We start from the raw sequence: 20747 nt of genomic DNA, 5'->3' as shown, positions 1-20747 counted from the left end.
TCTTACTGTGATGATGGATTGGGTGACAAGGAATAAGTTCCCACTGTTGTGAATGAATTGTTGACAGTGAACAGGTTTTCACTGTGATGAATGGGTTGGTGAGAGTGAACAGGTTCCCACCATAGTGAATAGGTGGCTCACAGTAGCAGGTTCCCAATGTGATGAGTGAGTTAATGACAGTGAACCCATTGCCACTGTGAAGAGTGAGTGGCTCACAGTGAACAGGTTCCCACTGTGGTGAATGAGTGGGTGACAGTGAATAGGTTCTCACTGTGATGAATGAGAAGGTGACAGTGAACTTGTACCTACAGTAGTGAATGAGTGTCTCATAATGAACATGTTCTTACTGTGATGATGGATTGGGTGACATTGAACGGGTTCCCACTGTTGTGAATGAGTTGCTGACAGTGAACAGGTTCTCACAGTGCTGAATGGGTTGGTGAGAGTGAACAGGTTCTCACCATAGTGAATTAGTGGCTCACAGTAGACAGATTCTCAATGTGATGAGTGAGTTAATGACAGTGAACCGGTTCCCACTCTGAAGAGTGAGTGGTTGACAGTGAACAGGTTCCCACTGTGGTGAATGAGTGGGTGACAGTGAACAGGTTCCCACTGTGGTGAATGGGTGACAGGAAATAGGTTCTCACTGTGATGAATGAGAGGGTGACAGTCAACTTGTACCCACTGTTGAGAATGAGTGTCTGACGGTAAACAGGTTCTCATGACTGAGTGGCTGACAGTGAACAGATTACTACTGCGGTGAACGACTGGGTGGCATTGAAATGCTTCCCACTGTGGTGAATGAGTGGGTGACAGTGAACAGGTACCCAATGTTATGAAAGAGTGGCTGATGGTGAGCAGGTTTCCACTGTGATAAGTGAGTGGGTGACAGTGAACAGTTTCCCACTGTAATGAGTCAGTGAGTGACAGTGAACTGGTTCCCCCTGTGATAAATGAGTGAGTGACAATGAATAGGTTCCCACTGTGATGAGTGAGTGGGTGACAGTGAACATGTTCCCACTGTGATGAATGACTGGCTGACAGTGAACAGGTTCCCAATGTGGTAAATAAGTGGGTGAGAGAGAACAGGTTCCACCTGTTGTGAGTTAGTCTGTGACAGTGATCAGGTTCCACTGTGATGAGGGAGTAGGTGAGAGTTCACAGGTTCCCACTGTGGTAAATGAGTGGCTGACAGTGAAGGGGTAGCCATTGTGATGAGTGGGTTGGTGAGAGTGAACAAGTTCCCACTATGATGAATGTGTGGGTGACAGTGAACAAGTTCCACCATGACGACTGAGTGGGTGGGAGTGAATAGGCTCCCACAGTGGTGAATTAGTGGGTAAGGGTAAACAGGTTCCCTCTCTGATGAGTGAGTGGATGACAGTGAACAGGTTCTTACTTTTTTTTTTTTTTTTTGAGACGGAGTTTCGCTCTTGTTGCCCAGGCTGGAGTGCAATGGCGTGATCTCAGCTCACCACAACCTCTGCTGCCTGGGTTCAAGTGATCCTCCTGCCTCAGCCTCCTGAGTAGCTGGGATTACAGGCATCCACCACCATGCCCGGCTAATTTTTGTATTTTTGGTAGAGACAGGGTTTCACCATGTTGGCCAGGATGGTCTTGATCTCTTGACCTCGTGATCTGCCCGCCTAAGCCTCTCAAAGTGCTGGGATTACAGGTGTGAGCCACTGTGCCCAGCCACAGGTTCTTACTTTGATGAGTGAGTGGGTGACAGTGAACCGGTTCCCATTGTGATGAGTGAGTGGGTGACAGTGAACAGGTTTCCATTGTGATGAATGAGTGGGAAACAGTGAATAGTTTCCCACTGTGATGAGTGAGTGGGTGACAGTTAACAGGTTTCCACAGTGATTAGTGAGTGGGTGACAGTGAACAGGTTCCCACTGTCTTGAATGAGTTGGTGACAGTGAACTATTTACTATATTATTAATGAGTGAGTGACAGTGAACAGGTTCCCACTGTGGTGAGTGAGTGACTGACAGTGAATAGGTTCACACTGTGAGGAATGAGTGGGTGACAGTGAACTGGTTCCCACTGTGGTGAATTAGTGGGTGAGAGAGAACAGGATCCCACTGTGGTGAGTGAATTGGTGACAGTGAATAGGTACCCACTGTGATGAGTGAGTTGGTAAGAGTGAACAGATTCCCACTGTGGTGAATGAGTGGGTGACAGTTAACAGGTTCCCACTGTGATGAATGTGTTGTTGACAGTGAAGAGTTTCACACAGTGATGAGTGAGAGGCTGACAGTAAACAACTTGACACTTTGGTGACTGAGTGGCTGACAGTGAACAAATTTCTATTGAGCTGAAAGAGTGGGTGACAGTGAACTTCTTCCTAATGTGGTGAATGAGTGGCTGACAGTGAACAAATTTCTATTGATCTGAAAGAGTGGGTGACAGTGAACTTCTTCCTACTGTGGTGAATGAGTGGCTGACAGTGAAGAAGTTAACACTGTGATGAATGAGTGGCTGACAGTGAACCGTTTCCTACTGTGTAGAATGATTGACAGTAATCAGGTTCCTCCTGTAATGAATGAGAGTGTGAACAGTGAACAGTTACCGACTGTGACGAATGAGTGGCTGACTATGAACAGGTACCCTCTGTGATGAGTGAGTGTGTAGCAGTGAACAGGTTTGTATTGTGAACGACTGGGTGACAATGAACAGGTTCCCACTGTGCTCAATGAGTGGCTGACAGTGAACAGGTTCCCACTGTGGTGAATGAGTTGGTGACAGTGAACAGGTTCCTCCTGTATTGAAAAGTGGGTGACAGTGAACAAGTTCCCACTGTGGTGAATGTGTGGGTGAGAGTGAACAGGTTCCCACAGTGATGAGTGAGTGGGTGAGGGTGAACAAGTTCCTACTGTGGTGAATGAATGGGTGAGAGTGAACAGGTTCCCACAGAAGTGAATGAGTGGCTTACAGTGAACATATTCTTAGTGTGATGACGGATTGGGTGACAGTGAACAGTTTCCCACTGTTGCGGATGAGTTTCTGACAGAGAACAGGTTCTCAATGTGCTGAACATGTGGGTGAAAGTTAACAAGTTCCCACCATAGTGAATGAGTGGCTCACAGTGAACAAGTTCCAAATGCGATGAGTGAGTTGGTGACAGTGAACAGGTTCCCACTGTGATGAGTGAGGGGCTGAGAGTGAACAGGTTCCCACTGTGGTGAATGAGTTGGTGACAGTGAACTGCTTCTCACTGTCGTGATTGAGTGGGTGACACTGAACATATTCTCACTGTGATGAATGAGAGTGTGACAGTGAATTGGTTCCCACTGTGGTGAATTGAGTGTCCGACAGTAAACAGCTTCTCACTGTGGTAACTGAGTTGGTCACAACGAACAGGTTTCTACTGCAGTGAACTAATGGGTGACACTGAACCACTTCCCACTGTGGTGAATGAGTGGGTGATAGTGAACATGTTCCCACTGTGATGAAGAAGTGGCTGACAGTGAACAGGTTTCCATTGTTATGCATGAGTGGGTGACAGTGAACAGTTTCCCACTGTGTTGAGTTAGTTGGTGACAGTAATTAGGTTCCCACTGTGGTAGGTGAGTTGGTGAGAGTGCACAGGTTCCCACTGTAGTGAATGTGTGGCTGACAGTGAAGGGGTGCCCATAGTAATGAGTGAGTGGGTGAGAATGAAAATATTTGCACTGTGATGAATGTGTGGGTGACAGTGAAAAGGTTTCCACTTTGATGATTTAGTGGGTGAGAATGAACAGGTTCCAACTGTAGGGAATGAGTGGGTAAGGGTGAACTGGTTTTCACTGTGATGAATGAGTGAGTGACAGTGAACAGGTTCTTACCCTGATGAATGAGTGGGTGACAGTGAACAGGTTCTTACTGTGATGAGTGAGTGGGTGACAGTGAACTGGTTCCCATTGTGATGAGTGAGTGGGTGAAAGTGAAGAGGTTCCCATTCTGCTGAATGAGTGAAAGGCACTGAACAGGTTCCCACTGTGAATAGTGAGTGGGTGACAGTGAACAGGTTCCCAATGTGATGAGCGTGTGGGTGATAGTGAACAAGTTCCCACCATTGTTAATGAGGTCGTGAGAGAGAACATGTTCCCACTGTGCCGAGTGAGTGGGTGACAGTGAACAGGTATCCACTGTGGTGAATGAGTGGCTGACAGTGAAAAGGTTCTCACTGTGCTAAATGGTTGGGTGAGAGTGAAGAGGTACCCACTGTAGTGAACGAATGGCTGACAGTGAACCGGTTCACACTGTGGTGAGTGACTGGAGGACAGTGAACATGTTTCTACTGTTGTGAAAGAGTGAGTGACAGTGATAAGGTACCTCCTGTAATGAATGAGTGGATGACAGTGAACATGTTCCCACTGTGATGAATGAGTGTGTAACAGTGGACAGTTTCCCACTGTGGTGAATGAGTGGTTGAGAGTGAACAGGTTCTCACTGTGGAGAGTGAGTGGTTGACAGTGAACAATATCTGACTGTGATGAATGTGTGGTTGACAGTGAACAGGTTCCTCCTGTAATGAATGGGTTTGTGACAGTAAACAGGTACCCACTGCAATGAGCGAGTGGGCGACAGTGAAGATGTTCCCACTGTGGTGAATGAGAGGGTGGCAGTGAACATGTTCCCAGTTTGATAAATGATTGTGTGACAGTGAACATGTTCCCACTGTGATAAGTGAATGGCTGACAGTAAACAGGTAACCACTGTGGTGACTGGGTGGCTAACAGTGTGCAGGTTTCTACTGCAGTGAACAAATGGGTGACAGTGAACTGTTTCCACTGTGGTGAATGAGTGGCTGACAGTGAACAGGTTCCCACTCTGGTGAATGAATGGTTGACAGTGAACAGGTTTCTACTGTGGTGAACGAGTGGGTGACACTGATTAGGTTCCCCCTGTAATGAATGAGTGGATGACAGTGATCTGGTACCCTCTGTGATGAGTGAGTGGCTGACAGTGAACAGGATACCACTGTGATGTGTGAGTGGGTGACAGTGAACATGTATCTACTGTGGTGAATGAGTGCTTGACAGTTAACTGGTTCCCACTGTGGTGAATGAGCAACTGACAGTGAACAAGTTCTCACTATGATGAATGAGTGGGTGACAGTGAACAGGTTCCTTTTGTAATGAATGGGTGACAGTGAAGATGTTCCCTCTGTGATAAATGAGTGGGTGACAGTGAACAGGTTCCCACTGTGGCAAATGAGTGGGTGAGAGGGAACAGGTTCCCACTGGGATGAGTGAGTTGGAGACAGTGAACAGGTAACCACTGTGGTGAATGAGTGGGTGACAGTGAACAGGTTCCCAGTGAAATGAATGAGTTTGTGACAGTGAAAATGTTCCCACTGTGATGACTGAATGGGTGATAGTGAACACTTTCCCACTGTTGTGAATGAGTGGCTGACAGTGGACAGGTTCTCACTTGTTGAATATGTGGCTGAGAGTGAATAGGTTCTCACCGTGTTGAATGAGTGACTCAGAGTGAACAGGTTTTTCACAGTAGTGATTGAGTGGCTCACAATGAAGAGTTTCCCACTGTAACAAGTGAGTGGGTGAGAGCAGACAGTTTCCCAGTGTGATGACTGAGTGGCTGGCAGGGAACAGGTTTCCACTCTGGTAAATGAATGGGTGACAGTAAACTGGTTCCTATCATGGTGAGTGAGTTGGTGACAGTGAACAGATTCTTACTGTGATGAATGAGTGGGTGACATTGAACAGGTTCTCGTTGTGATGAATGAGTGTGTGAACAGTGAACTGGTTCCCACTGTGGTGAACAAGTGGCTGATAGTAAACAGGTTTCCATTGTGATGACTGAGTGGCTGACAGTGAACAGCTTTCCACTGGGGTGAAAGAGTGTGTGAATGAGTGGGTGATAGTGAATTCCTTCCAACTGTGGAGAAAAAGTTGGTGAGTGAACAGGTTCCCACTGCAATGAATGAGTGGCTAAAAAATGAACAGGTTCTCAATGTGGTGAATGAGAGGGCAACAGTATGCAGGTTGTTACTGTGATGAATGCATGACTGACAGTGAAAAGGTTCCCTCTGTGTTGAATGTGTGGCTGACAGTGAACAGCTTTCTACTACAGCAAACGAGTGGGTGACAGTGAAAAGGTTGCCACTGCGGTGATTGAGTGGCTGATTGTTAACAGGTTTGCATTGTGGTGAATGAGAGGCTGGTAGTGAATAGGTTCCCACTGTGGTGAATGAGTGGGTGACAGTGAACCACTGCCCACTGAGATGAATGAGTGAGTGACAATAAACATGTTCCCACTGTGGTGAATGAGTAGGTGAAAGTGAACAGGTTCCCACTGTGGTGATTGTGTGGCTAATAGTTAATAGATTCTCACTGTGATGAGTAAGTATGTGACAGTGAACAGGATGCCACTGTGATAAATGAGCGCATGACAGTGACCAGGTTCCCACTGTGATGAATGAGTGGGTGAAAGTCAGCAGGTTCCCATTGTGGTGAATGAGTGGGAGAGAGTGAAGAGGTTTGTACTGTGGTGAATGCATGGCTGACAGTGAGCTGATTTTCATCGTGGTGAGTGAATTGATGACAGTCAACAGGTCCACACTGTGTTGAGTGAGTAGCTGACAATGAACAGGTTCTCAGTGTGATGAAAGAGTGAGTGACAGTGAAAACGTTCCCACAGTGATGAGTGAGTGGGTGACACTGAACAGGTTCCCACTGTGATGAATGAGTGGGTGACAGTGCACAGGCTCTTACTGTGATGAGTGGGTGGATGAAAGTGAAGAGGTTCCCACTGTGATGAGTGAGGGGTGACAGTGAACAGGCTCCCACTGTGATGAGTGAGTGGGTGACAGTGTAGAGATTCCCACTGTGGTTAATTAGTGGGTGAAAGTTAACAGGTTCCACCGTGTTGAGTTAGTGGGTGACAGTGAAAAGGTTCCCACTGTGGTGAATGAGTGTGAGAAAGAAAACAAGTTCCCTCTGTGATGAGCGAGTGGGTGACTGTAAACAGGTTCACAATGTGATTAGTGAATGAATGACAGTGAACCGGTTTCCACTGTGATGAATGAGTGGATGACAGTGTACAGGATCCTCCTGTAATGAATGAGTGGGTGACAGTCAAAAGGTTCCCACTATGATGAATGAGTGGGTGACAGTGAAAAGGTTCCCACTATGATGAATGAGTGGGTGACAGTGAATAGTTTCCCACTGTGGTGAATGAGTATGTGAAACTGAACAGGTTCCCACTCTGCTGAGTGAGTATGTGAAACTGAACAGGTTCCCACTCTGCTGAATGAGTGTGTGAAAGTGAATAGGTTCCCACTATGATGGTGAGTGGATGACAGTAAAGAGGTTCTCAATGTGGTGATGGAGTCGCTGACAGTGAACAGGTTACCAATGTGATGAATGAGCGGCTGACAGTGAACAGGTTCCCACTGTGTTGAATGAGTGGGTGGCAGTGAAAAGGATTCTACTGTGTTAAAAGAGTGGGTGACAAAGACCAAGTTTCCCCTGTAATGAACGAGTGGGTGACAGTGAGCAAGTACCCACTCTGATGGATGAGTGGTGGACAGGGAACAGGTTTCCACTGTGATGCGTGTTTTGGTGACAGGAAACAAGTTTCTACTGTGGTGAACGAGTAGGTGGCAGTGAACTGGTTCCAGTGTGATGAACGAGTGGCTGACAGGGAACAGATTCTCACTGTGCTGAATTAGAGATTGAGAGTGAACAGGTTCCCACAACAGGGAGTAAGTGGCTCACAGTGAAGAGGTTCCCACTGTGATGAGTGATTAGGTGACAGGGGACAGGTTCCCACTGTGATAACAGAGTGGATGAAAGTTAACAGGTTAAGACTCTGGTGAATGAGTGGGTGACAGTGAACAGGTTCCCACTGTGGTGAGTGAGTGAATGATGGTGAACAGGATCCAACTGTGAGGAATGAGTGGGTGACAGTGAACAGGTTCTTGTTTTCATGAAGGAGTGGGTGGCAGTGAACTGGTTCCCACTGTGGTGAATGAGTGGCTGACAGTAAACAGGTTTCCACTGTGATGCGTGTATCAGTGACAGTAAACAAGTTTCTACTGCGGTGAACGAGTAGGTGACTGAACTGGTTCCCACTGTGATGAATGAGTGGCTGACAGAGAACAGATTCTCACTGTGGTGAATTAGAGATTGAGAGTGAACAGGTTCCCACAACAGGGAATAAGTGGCTCACAGTGAAGAGATTCCCACTGTGATGAATTATTAGGTGACAGTGGAGAGGTTCCCACTGTGATAACAGTGGCTGAAAGTTAACAGGTTAATATCCCCTTTATCATTTTCAATAAAAATGATCATTTTCAATAGAAAATGATAAAGGGGATATCACCACCGATCCCACAGAAATACAAACTACCATCAGAGAATACTACAAACACCTCTATGCAAATAAACTAGAAAATCTAGAAGAAATGGATAAATTCCTTGACACATACACCCTCCCAAGACTAAACCAGGAAGAAGTTGAGTCTCTGAATAGACCAATAACAGGCTCTGAAATTGTGGCAATAATCAATAGCTTACCAACCAAAAAGAGTCCAGGACCAGATGGATTCACAGCCGAATTCTACCAGAGATAGAAGGAGGAACTGTTACCATTCCTTCCGAAACTATTCCAATCAATAGAAAAAGAGGGAATCCTCCCTAACTCATTTTATGAGGCCAGCATCATCCTGATACCAAAGCCGGGCAGAGACACAACCAAAAGAGAGAATTTTAGACCAATATCCTTGATGAACATTGATGCAAAAATCCTCAATAAAATACGGGCAAACCGAATCCAGCAGCACATCAAAAAGCTTATCCACCATGATCAAGTGGGCTTCATCCCTGGGATGCAAGGCTGGTTCAATATACACAAATCAATAAATGTAATCCAGCATATAAACAGAACCAAAGACAAAAATCACATGATTATCTCAATAGATGCAGAAAAGGCCTTTGACAAAATTCAACAACATTTCATGCTAAAAACTCTCAATAAATTAGGTATTGATGGGACGTATCTCCAAATAATAAGACCTATCTATGACAAACCCACAGCCAATATCATACTGAATGGCCAAAAACTGGAAGCATTCCCTTTGAAAACTGGCACAAGACAGGGATGCCCTCTCTCACCACTCCTATTCAACATAGTGTTGGAAGTTCTGGCCAGGGCAATTAGGCAGAAGAAGGAAATAAAGGGTATTCAATTAGAAAAAGAGGAAGTCAAATTGTCCCTGTTTGCAGACGACATGATTGTATATCTAGAAAACCCCATTGTCTCAGCCCAAAATCTCCTTAAGCTGATAAACAACTTCAGCAAAGTCTCAGGATGCAAAATAAAAGTACAAAAATCACAAGCACTCTTATACACCAATAACAGACAAACAGAGAGCCAAATCATGAGCGAACCCCCATTCACAATTGCTTCAAAGAGAATAAAATACCTAGGAATCCAACTTACAAGGGACGTGAAGGACCTCTTCAAGGAGAACTACAAACCACTGCTCAATGAAATAAAAGAGGATACAAAGAAATGGAAGAACATTCCATGCTCATGGGTAGGAAGAATCAATATCGTGAAAATGGCCATACTGCCCAAGGTAATTTATAGATTCAATGCCATCCCCATCAAGCTACCACTGACTTTCTTCACAGAATTGGAAAAAACTACTTTAAAGTTCATATGGAACCAAAAAAGAGCCCGCATCGCCAAGTCAATCCTAAGCCAAAAGAACAAAGCTGGAGGCATCACGCTACCTGACTTCAAACTATACTACAAGGCTACAGTAACCAAAACAGCATGGTACTGGTACAAAAACAGAGATATAGATCAACGGAACAGAATAGAGCCCTCAGAAATAATGCTGCATATCTACAACTATCTGATCTTTGACAAACCTGAGAAAAACAAGCAATGGGGAAAGGATTCCCTATTTAATAAATGGTGCTGGGAAAACTGGCTAGACATATGTAGAAAGCTGAAACTGGATCCGTTCCTTACACCTTATACAAAAATCAATTCAAGATGGATTAAAGACTTAAACGTTAGACTTAAAACCATAAAAACCCTAGAAGAAAACCCAGGCATTACCACTCAGGACATAGGCATGGGCAAGGACTTCATGTCTCAAACACCAAAAGTAATGGCAACAGAAGCCAAAATTGACAAATGGGATCTAATTAAACTCAAGAGCTTCTGCACAGCAAAAGAAACTACCATCAGAGTCAACAGGCAACCTACAAAATGGGAGAAAATTTTCGCAACCTACTCATCTGACAAAGGGCTAATATCCAGAATCTACAATGAACTCAAACAAATTTACAAGAAAAAACAAACAACCCCATCAAATAGTGGGTGAAGGACATGAACAGACACTTCTCAAAAGAAGACATTTATGCAGCCAAAAAACACAAGAAAAAATGCTCACCATCACTGGCCATCAGAGAAATGCAAATCAAACCCACAATGAGATACCATCTCACACCAGTTAGAATGGCAATCATTAAAAAGTCAGGAAACAACAGGTGCTGGAGAGGATGTGGAGAAATAGGAACACTTTTACACTGTTGGTGGGACGGTAAACTAGTTCAACCATTGTGGAAGTCAGTGTGGCGATTCCTCAGGGAGCTAGAACTAGAAATACCATTTGACCCAGCCATCCCATTACTGGGTATATACCCAAAGGACTATAAATCATGCTGCTATAAAGACACATGCACCCATATGTTTATTGTGGCACTATTCACAATAGCAAAGACTTGGAACCAACCCAAATGTCCAACAATGATAGACTGGATTAAGAAAATGTGGCACATATACACCATGGAATACTATGCAGCCATAAAAAATGATGAGTTCATGTCCTTTGTAGGGACATGGATGAAATTGGAAATCATCATTCTCAGTAAACTATTGCAAAGACAAAAAACCAAACACTGCATGTTCTCACTCATAGGTGGGAATTGAACAATGAGAACACATGGACACAGGAAGGGGAACTTCACACTCTGGGGACTGTTGTGGGGTGGGGGTGGGGGGACAGATAGCATTAGGAGATATACCTAATGCTAAATGAGTTAATGGGTGCGGCACACCAGCATGGCACATGTATACATGTATACATATTTAACTAACCTGCACATTGTGCACATGTACCCTAAAACTTAAAGTATAATAATAATAATAATAATAAAGAAAAGCTTTCCACAGTGGTGAAAGAATGGGTGAGAGTGAACAGCTTCCCACCGTGGTGAATGAGTGGCTGTCAGTGAACAGGTTCCCACTGTGATTACTGAGTTTTTGAGAGTGACAGGTTCCCACTGTGATGAATGAGTGAGTGACAGTGAACAGGTTCACATTGTGATGCAGGAGTGGGTAACAGTTAAATTGTTTCCACTGTGGTGAATGAGTGGGTGAGAATAAACAGGTTTTCACTGTGGTGAGTGAGTGGCTGACAGTCAACAGGTTCCCACTCTGGGGATTGAGTGAGTGACAGTGAACAGGTTCCCAGTGTGATGAGTGAGTGGGTGAAAATTAATAGGATCCCAGTGTGATGAATGAGTGGGTGACAGTGAACAGGTTCCCATGGTGATGAATGAGAGGTTTACTGTGAACAGGTTCCCAATGTGAAGAATGAGCAGCTGACAGTGAACAGGTTCCCACTGTGATGAGTGAGTGAGTGACAGTGAATAGGTATCTACTGTGATGAGTGAGTGGGTGACCGTTTAAAACAGTTTCCCACTGTGAAGTGTGAGTGGGTGACAGCTAACAAGTTACCGCTGTGATGTGTGAGTGGGTGAGAGTGAACAGGTTCCACGGTGGTAATTGAGTTGGTGGCAATGAACAGGTTTTCACTGTGGTGACTGAGTGGGTGACAGTGAACAGGTTGCCACTGTGATGAGTCAGTGGCTGACAGTGAACAGGTTCCCACTATGATGAATAAGTTACTGACAGTAAAGAGGTTCATCTGGTAATGAATAAGTGGGAGACAGTGAGCAGTTTCCCATTGTGGTGAATGAGTGGGTGAGAGTGAAAAGATTCCTAATGTGGTCAATGAATGGCTGACCATGAACAGGTTCTCACTGTGATGAGTGAGTGACAGTGAACAAATTCCCGCTATGATAAATGTGTGAGTGACAGTAAACAGATTTCCACTGTAGTGAAGGAGTGAATGACAGTAAACTGGTTCCCACTGTGGTGAATGAGAGGCTGACTGTAAACAGGTTCCCACTGTGGTGACTGAGTGGCTTACAGTGAACAGGTTTCTACTGTGGTGAATGAGTCGGTGACAGTAAATTACTTCCCACTGTGGTGAATGAGTGGGTGACAGTGAAACGGTTCCCATTCTGATGAATGAATGTCTGACGGTGAACAGGTTACCACTGTGGTGAATGTGTGGTCGACAGTGAACAGTTTCCCACTTTGATAAATTAGTGGGTGACAGTGAACATGTTCCCACTTTGGTGAGTGAGTTGGTGATAGTGAACAGGTTTCTACTATGGTGAACGAGTGGATGACAGTGAACAGGTTCCCAATGTGGGAAATGAGTGCCTGACAGTCAACAGGTTCCCACTGTGGTGAATGAGTGGCTGACATTGAACAGGTTCCCACCATGATGAATGAGTTGGTGACAGTAAAGACGTTCCTCCTGTAATGAATGAGTGTGTGACAGTGAACAGGTTCTCACCATGATGGTTCAGTGGGTAACAGTGAACAGGTTTACACTGTGGAAAATGTTTGGGTGAGAGTGAAAATGTTCCCACTGTGGTGAATGTATGGCTGACAGTGAATGGGTTCCCACTGTGATGAATGAGTTGGTGAAAGTTAACAGGTTCCCACTGTGATGAAAATGTGGGTGACAGTGAACAGGTTCCCACTGTGATGAATGATTAGGTGACAATCAACAGATTCCCACTGTGGTGAAAGAGAGGGTGAGGGGGAAAAGGCTCCTACTGTGGTGAAGGAATGACTGACAGTGAACAGGTTCCCACTATGGTGTGTGAGTGTATGACAGTGAAAAGGTTCCCATTATGATGAGAGAATGGGTGACAGTATATAGATTCCCAGTGTGATGAATGAGTGGGTGACAGTGAACAGGTCCCCACTATGATAAAAGAGTGGGTGACAGTGAGCAGCTTCTCACTGGGATGAATGAGTTGCTGACAGTGAACACATTCCCACTGTGATGAGTAAGTGGGTGATATTGAACAGATTCCCATTGTGATGAGTGAGTGGATGACTTTCAACAGGTTCCTGATGTGATGAGTGAGTGCTGGACAGTTAAGAGGTTACAATTGTTATGAATGAGTGGATGACAGTGAAAGGGTTCCCACTCTAATGAGTGAGTGGCTGACAGTGAACAGCTCCCCACTTTGAGAATGTATGGGTGACAGTGAACAAGTGGTTAACAGTGAACAGGTTCCCATTATAATGAGTGAGTGGGTGACAGTGAACAGGTTCCCATTGTGATAAATGAGCGGCTTATAGTGAACGGATTTCTACTCTGATGAATGAGATGGTGACAGTGAACAGGTTGCCACTGTAGTAAATGAGTGGCTGACATGGGACAGGTTCTCACTGTGGTGAATGAGTGGGTTAGACTAAACAGGTTTCTTCTGTAATGAACCAGTGGGCCATGAACAGGTTCCCACTGTGGTGGATGAGTAAGTGACAGTGAACAGGTTCACACTGTGGTGAATGAGTGGCTGACAGTGAACAGGTTCTCACTGTGGTGAATGAGTGGCTGACAGTGAACAGGTTCTCACTGTGAGAAATCAGTGCGTGACAGTGAACTACTTTCCACTGAGGAGAATGAGTGACTGACAGTGAACATGTTCCCAATGTTATGAGTGAGTTGGTGACAGAGAAAATGTATACACTGTGATGCATGAGTGGGTAACAGAGAACAGGTTTCCATTGTAATTAGTGTGTGGATGACAGTGAATAGGTTTCCACTGTGATGAATGAGTGGCTGACAGTGAACAGGTTCCCACTCTGGTGAATAAGTGGGTGACAAAGAACAGGCTCCCACTGTGATGAGTGATTGCCTGAGAGGGAACAGTTTCCTTTTGTTATGAATGTGTGAGTGACTGTGAACAGGATTCCCACTCTGATGAATGAGTGTGTGACAGTGAAGTGTTTCCCACAGTGGTGAATGAGTGGGTGACAGTGAACAGGTTCCCACTGTGAGGAATGAGTAGCTCACAGTAAAGAGGTTCCCACTGTGATGAGTGAGTGGGTGACAGTGAACAGGTACCCACTGTGATGAGTGAATGGGTGACAGTTAAAACTTTCCAACGGTGATAAGTTAGTGGGTGACAGTTAACAAGTTACCATTGTCATGTATGAGTGGGTTAGAGTGAACAGGTTCCCACTGTGGTCATAGAGTGGGTGACATTGAACAGGTTTCCACTGTGGTGACTGAGTGGGTGAGAGTGAACAGGTTCCCACTGTGGTGAAAGAGTGATTGACCATGAAAAGTATCTCACTGTGATGAGTGTGTGGGTGAGAGTGAATAGGTTCCCACTGTGATAAATGTGTAGGTAACCATTAACAGGATCCCACTGAGATGAATGGGTAGGTGACAGTCAACAGGTTCCCAATGTGTTGAATGTGTGGGTGAGAGTGAATAGGTTCGCACTGCGGTGAAAGAGTGGCTGACATTAAACACATTCCCACTGTGGTTAGTGAGTGGGTGAGAGTGAATAGGTTCCCACTGTGGTTATTGGGTGGCTGACAGTGAACAGGTTCCCACGCTGGTGAGTGAGTGGGCGACAATGAATATTTTCCCACTGTAATGAGTGAGTAGGTGACAGTGAACAGGTTCCCACTGTGGTGAGTGGGTGGCTGACTGAGAACAGCTTCCCAATGTGGTGAACAAGTGGGCGAGTGAACAGGTTCTCACTGTGATGAATAAGTGGGTGACAGTGAACAGGTTTCCATGGTGATGAATGAGTGGGTGACAGTGAAAAGTTTCCTCTTGTAATTAATGAGTGGGAGACAGTGAACAAGTTTGCACTGTGATGAATGAGTGGGTAACAGAGAACAGGGCCCCACAGTGGTGAATGAGTGGCTGAAAGTGAACAGGTTCCCCTTGTGGTGAACGAGTGGCTGATAGTGAACACTTTCCCACTGTGATGAATGAGTTTGTGACCATTAACTGGTTCCCATTGTGATGAGTGAGGGGCTGACAGTGAACAGGTACCCACTGTAATGAATGTGTGGCTGACATTGAACAGGTTTTCATTGTGGTGAATAAGATGGTGACAGTGAAAAGGTTTTTACTGTGAGTGAGTGGGTGACAGTGAACAGGTTTTCACTGTGAGGAATGAGTGGGTGAAAGTGAACATGTTCTAACAGAGATGAAAGAATGGGTGACAATCAGAAGTTTCCCACTGTGCTGAATGAGTGGGTGAGAGTGAATAGGTTCCCACTGTGGTTATTGGGTGGCTGACAGTGAGCAGGTTCCCAAGCTGATGAGTGAGTGGGCAACAATGAATATTTTCCCACTGTGATGAGTGAGTAGGTGACAGTGAACAGGTTCCCACTGTGGTGAGTGGGTGGCTGACTGAGAACAGCTTCCCAATGTGGTGAACAAGTGGGCGAGTGAACAGGTTCTCACTGTGATGAATAAGTGGGTGACAGTGAACAGGTTTCCATGGTGATGAATGAGTGGGTGACAGTGAAAAGTTTCCTCTTGTAATTAATGAGTGGGAAACAGTGAAAAAGTTTGCACTGTGATGAATGAATGGGTAACAGTGAACAGGATCCCACAGTGGTGAATGAGTGGCTGAAAGTGAACAGGTTCCCCTTGTGGTGAATGAGTGGCTGATAGTGAACAGTTTCCCACTGTGATGAATGAGTTTGTGACAGTTAGCTGGTTCCCATTGTGATGAGTGAGGGGCTGACAGTGAACAGGTACCCACTGTAGTGAATGTGTGGCTGACATTGAACAGGTTTTCATTGTGGTGAATGAGATGGTGACAGTGAACAGGTTTTTACTGTGGTGAGTGCGTGGGTGACAGTGAACAGGTTTTCACTGTGAGGAATGAGTGGTTGACAGTGAACATGTTCTAACAGAGATGAAAGAGTGGGTGACAGTGAACTGCTTCCCACTGTGGTGGATGAGTGGCTCACAGCAAACAGGTTCCCAGTATGGTGCCTGAGTGGCTGACAGTAAACAGGGTTTTACTGCGGTTAACGAGTGGGTTACAGTGAACTGGTTCCCACTGTGGTGAGTGAGTAGCTGACAGTGAGTAGGCTGCCACAGTGATGAATGAGTGGCTGACAGTGAACAGGTTCACACTCTAGTGAATACGTGGGTGACAGTGAACAGGTTCCCACTGTGATGAGTGAGTGCGTGAGATCAAACAGTTTCCTTTTGTAATGAATGTGTGAGTGACTGTGAAATGGTTCCCACTCTGATGAATGAATGGGTTACAGTGAAGACGTTCACACTGTGGTGAATGAGTGGGTGAAAGTGAACTGGTTCCCAATGTGAAGAATGAATGTGTGACAGTGAACAGGTTCCCAGTGTGATGAATGACTGGTTAAGGTGAACAGGTTCCCAATGTGGTGAATGAGTGGCTAACATTGAACAGGTTCTCATTGTAATGAGTGAGTAGGTGAAAGTGAACAGGTTCCCAATGTGGTCAATGAGAGGGTGACAGTGAAAAGTTTCCAACCATGATAAGTGACTTGGAGAGACTGAACAGGTTCCTACTGTGGAGAATGAGTGGCTGACAGGGAACATGTTCCCACTGTGGTGAAAGAGTGAGAGTGAACAAGTTCCCACTGTGGTGAATGATTGGCTGACATTTAACATGTTCCCTCTGTGATGAATGACTGGGTGACAGTGAACAGGTTCCAGATGAGATGAGTGAGTGGTTGACAGTGAACAGGTACCCACTGTGATGAATGAGTGGCTGACAGTGAACAGGTTCTTACTCTGATGAGTGAGTGGTTGACAGTGAAAAGGTTTCTACTGCAATAAATGTGTGGGTGACAGTGAACAGGTTCCCACTGAGGTGAATGAGTGGCTAAAAGTGAACAAGTTCCTACTGTGATGACTGAGTGTTACAGTTTACAGGTTCCCACTGTGGTGAATGAGTGGGTGACAGTGAACATGTACCCACTGTGGTGAGTGAGTGGGTGACAGTGAACAGGTTACCACTGTGATGCATGAGGTGGGGACAGTGAACAGGTTCTCACTGTGATGAATGAGTGGGTGACAGTGAACTCATTCCCACAGTGATGAATGAGTGGCTGACAGTAAGGTTCTCACTGTGTTGACTGAGTGGCTGACAGTGAACAGGTTTTTAATGCAGTGAGCTATTGGGTGACAGTAAACTGGCTCCCACTGTGGTGAATGAGTGGCTGACAGTGAATAAGTTTTTAGTGTGATGAATTAGTGACTGACAGTGAACAGGTTCCCACTGTGGTAAATGAGTGGGTGACAGTGAACAGGTTTCCACTGTGAAGAATGAGTGGGTAACAGTGAACAGGTTTCTGGTGTAATGAATAAGTGCATGATATAGAACACATTCCCACTCTGATGAATGGGAGGATGACAGAGAAGAGTTTCCCAGTGTGGTGAATGGTGGGGTAACATGGAACAGGTTCCCATTGTGATGAATGGGTGGGTGACAGTAAACAATTTTCCACTGTGATGACTGAGTGGCTGACAATAAACAAGTTCCCACAGTGGTGACTGAGTGGCTGACAATGTACGGGTTTCTACTGCGGTAAACAAGTGAGTGAAATTGAACTGTTTTCCGCTACGGTGAATGAGTGTCTGAACAGGTTTCCACTGTGATCAATACGCTGGTGAAAATGAACAGGCTCCCACTGTGATGAATGAGTGTCTGACAGTGAACAGGTATCCACAGTAATGAGTGAGTGTGTGACAGTGAACAGGTTTTTACTGTGGTGAAAGAGTTGGTGACAGTGAACAGGGTGCCACTGTGGTGAATGCATGACTCACAGTGAGCAGTTTCACACTGTGATGAATGAGTGGCTGACAGTGAACAGAATCCCAATATGATGAGTGAGTTGATGAGACTGAACTGGTTCTCACAGTGATGAATGAGTGGGTGAAAAAGAACAGGTCCCACTGTGGTGAATGAGTGGCTAACAGTTAACAGGTTATCACTGTGGTGAATGTGTGAATGAGAGTGAACGAATTCCCACTGTGGTGAATGAGTGGCTGACATTGAACAGGTTCCCATTGTGATGAATGAGTGTGTAACAGTAAACACGTTCCCACTCTGATGAGTGACTCAGTGACAGTGAACAGTTTCCAAGTGTGGTGAGTGAGTGGGTGACAGTAAACTGGTTTCTACTGAGGTAAATGAGTGGCTGACAGTGATCAGCTTTGCACTGTGATGAATAAGTGGCTTACAGTGAAGAGGTTCCATCGTGGTGAATGAGTGGGTAACAGTGAACTGGTTGCTACTATGGTGAATCAGTGTCTGACAGTGAACAGGTTTCCAGTGTGATGATTGAGTGGCTGACAGTGAACACTTTCCCAATATGGTGAATGTGTGGGTGACAGTGAACAAGTTTCTACTGTGGTGAAAGAGCAGGTGACAACGAGCAGTTTCCTTCTGTAATGAATGAGTGGGTGACAGTGAACGGGTACCCACTGTGATGAATGAGTGGCTGACAGTGTACAGATTCCCACTGTGATGAGTAAGTTGGTGGCAGTGAACAGATTTCTGCTGTGGTAAATGAGTTGGTGACAGTGAACAGGTTCCCACTCTTGTGAATGAGTGGCTGACAATGCACAGGTTCCCACTGTAATGAATGAGTGGGTGACAGTGAACAGGTTCCTCTTGTAATGAATGTGTGGGTGACAGTGAAAAGGTTCCCATTGTGATGAATAAGTGAGTGACAGTAAACAGTTTCCCACTTTGGTGAATGAGTGGGTGACAGTGAACAGGTTCCAACTGTGATGAATGAGAAGCTGACAGGGAACAGGTTCTCACTGTGATGAATGAGTGGCTGATATTGAACCGGTTCACACTGGGGTGAATGAGTGGGTGACAGTGTACATGTTTCTACTGTGGTGAATGCGTAGGTGACAGTAATTAAGTTACTCCTGTAATGAATAAGTGGGTGACAGTGAACAGGTATTCACTGTCATGAATGAGTGGCTAACACGGAACAGCTTCCCACTGTGATGAGTGAGTTGCTGACAGTTAACATGTTTCTACTGTGGTTAACTAGTGGGTGACAGTGAACTGGTTCCCATTGTGGCAATTTAGTGACTGACAGTGAATAAGTTCCCACTGCAATTAATGTGTGGGTTACAGTCATCAGGTTCCAACTCTAATGAATAAGTGCGTGACAGTGAACAGGTTCCCAGTGTAATGAAAGAATGTGTGACAGTGAACAGGTTCTTCCTGCAATAAATGAGTGTTTGACAGTGAACAGGTTTCCATTGTGATGAATAGGTGGGTGACAGTGAGCTGGTTCCCATTGTCGTAAATGAGTGGGTGAGAGTGAACAGGTTTTCACTTTGATGAATGAGTGGGTAACAGTTAAAATTTTCCCACTGTGGTGAATGCGTGGGTGAGTGAACAGATTCCAACTGTGATGAATGAGTGGGTGACAGTGAACAAGTTCCTCATGTAATGAGTGCGTGGGTGACAGGGAACAGTTTTCCACTGTAATGAATGAGTGAGTGACAGTGAACAGGTTCCCACTGTGGTGAATCAGTGGGTGACAGTAAACAGGTTCCCACGGGGAAGAATGAGAAAGTGACAGTGAGCAGGTTCCTACTGTGATGAGTGACTGACTGACAGTAAAATGGTTCCCACTGCAGTGACTGAGTGGCTGATAATGAACAGGTTCCTACTAAGGTGAACGAGTGAGTGACAGTGAACTTGTTCCCACAGTGGAGAATGAGTGGCTGAAATACAGGATGTTCTCACTGTGATGAATGAGTGAATGACAGTGAACAGGTTCCCACTGAGATGAGTGAGTGGCTGACAGTGAACTAGTTCCCACTGTGATGAATGAGCAGATGACAGTGAACACGTTCTCACTGTGATGAATGAGTGGGTGACAAAGAACTGATTCCTGCTTTGTTGAATGAGTGGCTGAAAGTAAACAGGTTCCCACTGTCATCACCGTGGGGCTGACCATGAACAGGTTTCGACTGTGGTGAACAAGTAGGTGACAGCGAACTGGTTCCCACTTTTGAGAATGAGTGGGTGACAATGAAATTTCCCACTGTGATGAATGAGCGACTGCAAGTAAACAGGTTTCTACTCAGGTCAACAGGTGGGTGACAGTGAACAGGTTTTCACTGCGGTGAGTGAGTGGCTGACAGTAAGCAGGTTACCACTGTGGTGAATGAATGGCTGACAGTGAACAGTTTCCCACTGTGATGAATGAGTGTGTTACTGTTAACAAGTTCTTCCTGTAATGAATGTGTGGGTGACAATGAACAGGTTCCCACTGTGCTGAATAAGTGGGTGAGAGTGAACAGGTTCTCAATGTGATGAATGAGTGGCTTACAGTGCACATGTTCAAAATGTGACTAGTGAGTATGTGAGAGTGAACAGGTTCCCAGTGTGATGAATGAGTGAATGACAGTGAAAAAGTTCCCACTGTGATGAATGAGTGGGTGACAGTCAACAGATTACCACATGGTGACTGAGTGGGTCAGAGTGAATAGGTTCCCACTGTGGTGAATGAGTGGCTGATAGTGAACAGGTTCCCACTATGATGACTGATTGGATGACAGT

The sequence above is a fragment of the Pan paniscus genome, chromosome 20 (assembly GCF_029289425.2).
Source record: "Pan paniscus chromosome 20, NHGRI_mPanPan1-v2.0_pri, whole genome shotgun sequence".
NCBI lineage: Eukaryota > Metazoa > Chordata > Mammalia > Primates > Hominidae > Pan > Pan paniscus.
Note: the sequence above shows the minus strand (reverse complement) of the source record.